This window comes from Melospiza georgiana, chromosome 18 (genome assembly GCF_028018845.1).
Source record: "Melospiza georgiana isolate bMelGeo1 chromosome 18, bMelGeo1.pri, whole genome shotgun sequence".
In the NCBI taxonomy this organism is placed as follows: domain Eukaryota; kingdom Metazoa; phylum Chordata; class Aves; order Passeriformes; family Passerellidae; genus Melospiza; species Melospiza georgiana.
The window spans coordinates 7,128,500-7,133,722 of NC_080447.1; positions in this window are offsets into that span (position 1 = coordinate 7,128,500).

Below are 5,223 nucleotides of genomic sequence, written 5' to 3' on the forward strand. Positions count from 1 at the left end.
TTGTGTTTGTTTCATGTGTGACTTCAGGACATGAGGATCTTCCAGTACTTCACTGATCTCATGTCTTTGAGGTCCCCAAATACTGCTATGAAACATAATATTTTAATAAAACTTTAAAAACTTACTCAGAAGATTGCTGTTAGGTCTTTCCATCATTATGTTTGTCTCGCTGCACCAACACATCTGATGACAGGGTGATAATTTGGACATAACATCACGGTACCATGTCAACACAAAGATCAGGTTACCAAAACTGCTTTAAATCACTGCAAGCTGCCCTCAAAAACTGAACACAGTTCCACTAAAAGCAGTTTCTAATTTTTAATTCCTCACAACAGGCTTCTGCACTCAAGCCGTTATTTTAGTGATTTTTAAATTATGACTGCTTTTATTAATGCTAAAACAAAACACTTCAGAATGTGCATTTAATAAACACCTACGGTTTGCAAAACAGCCGCTCACGTCAACTGTCAAAGCTGAGGAAAAAGATCTCACAATTATGCTGGCATTTGCTGTGTCAGGTCACCTCAAATTGCTAACACCGGGACAGAAGACTGTCTCTCTCAAAGGACCCATCAAAATACAAATATTGTGACTAACTGGCATCTCATTTATGTGACTGTATAAATGAACTACTGCAGTAAGAAATCTCTTACTTCAGAAAACAGGTTAAATTTTTCATATGTACATGAACAGCAGTGCTTCAGTTAGGATCAGATGAGGCTTACACACAGATTTTTGCATAGAGTTGGAGAATCAAAATGCCTGCAGTGCTTTAAAAATGAAAAAAATAACCAGTTATAGTTTTTCCAATGTGCATCTGTTCTCAGAGAATCATAATACTGTGTCTTAAACTAATGGTGCAACAGCTGATTCTTTGAGACACTAACACTACAAGGAAATTGACTTTAACATTTTTTATAAACAAAAGGATAATAATCCATTAACAAAACAATGTTTTCATTTTAAAAGTGCTCAAATTTTGGTTAAATTTTTAAACCAGAAGGTTGGTGTGACCTCTGGAGAATTAAACCTGATCTGATCTTATCTGCTCTTTCTAATAAGGTGCAAAATTTACCTGAAAATTTTCATCATCTGGACTTCTGACGGAAGACTTGTCAAACATGCACAAAAATCTTCAACTTTTGAATTAGAAGAGTGCAGGTCCAGCTGCATGGTGCAATCAGGGTTAACCATAGCACCATGAAGTGTCATTATCAACAAAATCAGTTCCTAATGACAAGGAGATTTTCACATACAAGACACTGAAGGCTGGACAGAAACTACTGCTGTCAACACCAAATACAGCCATCAAGCCTATAAAGACAAAACTGTGAGCTTCCCAATAAAGTTCACAGGCTGCACTCATCGGAATGAAAATTAGGTGGAGCCAGTGGCTTTTTCATATTCTTCCTATGTCAGTAACTGCAGCACATACTGTGCTGTTCCAACAGCAAAAGCTGCTGCAAGACAAGTTTTGCTCAGTCTTCATTACTTTTATTTCATAAAATTAAGTTGCACTGCAGCTTTTACATTTTTGGGGCATTGGTAAACTGGTATTTGCTTGCATTACATGTCTTTGTCTTTCACTTTTTTTGCTGCAATCTGCTCTCCTCAATCTAATCTCTGTCAGACATCACTTCACAGCCATGGAAAGATGTCAAAAGGACCCCATGAGCAATCTCAGATCAGTTCTCAAATGTCAAAAGAGGTGGTTGATTGTTACAGAAAATAATCAAAGCAGACAGATCCTTTGGCTCAAGGATACCACAGAATTACCAATCTTGCTCTTGCCATTCACAGATTCAACATAATCTAAATTGTGTTGTCTACAGAATCACACATGACTCCTGATTTTCCTGTTGGAAATACTTCAGCCAAATGGTTCTCCCAAGTTTCACACTGCTGGCAGAAGCTTCCCAATAATGCAAACATTTTTCTAGAGACAGTTTTACTTAAAGAGGGGTATGATGTCCAAATGGTCAAATCAAAAGTAACAGCTTTACATTGAAATCTGGAAGTTAAAAAAAGAAAAAAACAAGGCCAAAATCAAGTTACCTTCACATGACAATGTGGGCTGCACAGCCATGCAGAAAGAACATTCTGTTCAATTGCACCTGCTCCTGGGCTGGTGCTACCCTACAGTGACTGAGGCTTCCTTTACTTATTCTTCATATATAAAACAAACCTATTCCTATGGCTGAAGATCCTGCATTCCTAAATACACTCAATTTATCTAGGGGGAATATTAGAGAAAAAGAAATAATATCTATCTGGGACAGAATAGCAGTCTTCAAACTTTGCTTTCTATAGGTCCTGTCATTCAAATAGTTCAGAACACTGTGCTGAAGTAGGCAATATTTATCTGCCCTTTATAAACTTAAAAGAAAAAACAACCTCTGAGTCAGCCCCGTGGCTGTTTGCACATGGTGCATCTCCACCAGTTAAGCACCCTGCAAGTCAACCTCAGTCACTCCACAGAGTTGTGGTAGCATTGCACTGACAGCTACTTCAGACATTCTGGCCTCTCCCCAGCTGCTGCTGCATGGTAATTTTTCTTGTGAGCCATCATACCCCATGATGTTTGTAACTCAAAGCTGTTTTAACAAAGCACACTTGGTGTGAACCCCAGCTAAGAAGCTGCTGCTGCAATCCCTCAGCCTGGACTCCTCCCTGCACTGCTGGCAGCACACACACCTCAGTCAGGAGCGTGATCTTTGGCTGTCAAAAATCCAGGTGTAGTTGCACTTATATAAGTAAAACCATAAATGTCAGAACCTTGTTTTCCCTGACAGAGGCCAAATAAATTACAGTTCTGAAAGCACAGTTGTGCTGCTAGGGTTGTTTTTAATGCAGCTGCCATCCCAGGATTGCTTTGCCAGTCTAAACTCATGCACATTACAAGAGAGAGCTCAGACTTGACTGGCACAATATATTGCTAAAGAAAACAGAAAAATTTGCAACTGCCATATTGCAAAGACAGTGATACAACACATGCTACATCTAGAAGTACAACAGGCCAACATATGAAGATTTATGCAGCAAAACAACCAGTGCAGAGAATTTAAATCTTCACATAAGGTGCATTTCAGACAGTTATACTCAGGGTAAGCTCATTACCTGTTGGAGAACACTTGGTGCATTCCTCAAGCACACTTACCTCTTTTGCTCCATCTGCAACCAGCCTAGACCCTGGCACCTGAGGCTGCCCTGAAATGTGAGCCAAGGCACAGTGACAGGGACAATCAGGAAAAGCATGTAAGGCCACTAATCAAAGCAGGGTGATAATGCAGACCCATCTGTAATTGAGAGGACAGTTAATTTCTATCTAAATGCCAGTCATTCCAGTGAGACATGGGAAACAGGAGATGGATAATGCATCTGACTAAGATGTGGTTTTACATAGTTATTTTGAGTAGCTATTGACAGCAGAGATAGCACAGGGAAAGAAAAAAACCCCCAAGGTTTCTCATTCACCTTCTTCTTGTAAGAGTAAATTCCTTTAACGGAGGCAAAAACCTCAATCATTGAACACTAATTATAATGCTGTACCACAAGAAGAGACACTGCTGGCCCCACATATTTTCCAGTTTATTATTTAATATATGTTAATTAACATCTGAGAAGTGATGTGGTTTTCTCCACAGAACAGAAGCAATGTGTTTAACCAGTCTGGCAAGTTACTGCCCAGGGCTGGCTCTGTGTGTCAGGTGAGAAAATGCTCCTGTATCACCAGAGGGAAGCTGGAAGGCACCTGAGTGCCTTAGTGGGCACTGTCATTCTCAGTGGCCTCAAAGAGAACAAGATCATAAACCAGAACATCATTCTGTGTTCCGTTTTCCCCTTCCTTTCTCCATCTTCCAATCTGCATTTAGCTTTCATTTATTTTTCTCCATTTATCTTTCTAGTACAAAGACACAAAAATTTAATGTGCATCAGCAGAGATACTGCTTTTTTCTCATTCATGTTGTGTGTGATTTATGCATTGTCATTTTTGGTTATCCTGCTTAATATTATAATATTTATTATTTTTCCCTCATCTGTGATCATAAGTTCAATGCTTATGTCTTCTGTTTTAAAAGATATGGTAAATTTAAGCATGTAAATATGATACTTTTCTTTCTCATTCAGCTTTTAAGTTCTTGATACACAATGCTACAGAGATAATTTACATATATATATGAAATATATTCAACATTTCTTTACTCTGTTCACCTTAACCTACATTTTGCAGCATGAGTCACACTGATGGGTTTTGTAATTCTCACAGTTCATGCCTCTCCAGCTGATTGCAGTACTGATTCTATTTTCACCAAGTCAAGACTATTTCCCAGATCCTTAGAAGCTATCACCAAGACTTCTCTGCAGAAAATGAATCAGATGAAGAACATCAGCCATGTCCTGTTACATCAATCTGAATGAAATAAAACTAACTCCTACTAGCTAATATTCCATATAAATAGGGATGCTCACTAAGCCATAAAAGTGCATTTAGTTCTACAGGCTAAAAATGAAATGTGAGATTATTTAATTATTGCCTTATTAATTCTTAGTATTTCATAGATTCATTCCAAAATTACTTAATTCCTTATGATATTACAAAAACTACTCCAAGTCCTATCAATATTATATCTTATTATTTAGTTTGGTGTATTTAATTTGTAACAACAAGTATCAATTAAGCTTTGGCCAGAGTGAGGAACAAAGGCCCAACTCCTCCTCTGCTCTGTTCAGGTGTGTTTTATTAAGCTACTCCAAGGGAGATGGGATAATTGCACCTCCACTGCAGGGGCCAGTACAGCAGAACATTAATGCAGCCTCTACTCAGTGTAACAGTGGAGCCTCAGGTCTGCCAAGGATCCCAGCCTTTTCCACACTGAACATGGATTCCCATCCTCCAGTAGAATTTTGTGAGGCTCCACATTTCCCTAAGGAAGCACTGATTTTTCTCTTTCCTACCTTTCAAATATTTTGCAATTTCTTACCTATATAAGACAACCGTACAATAGCACAGAAATATGAAATACCCACAACAACATAAAACCCCCAGAAAAAATACAGCACTCTTAAAATGGAATTAAGTACCAGAAATAGAACTTAAATTACAGTTCCGTCATCATTAATATGGCATTAAAGATTTAACTTCATTGTCATCACACCAAATTACAGCCAAATGAACAAAAACATATGTGCAAAAATGCAGAATGTACTAATGCCAACAAA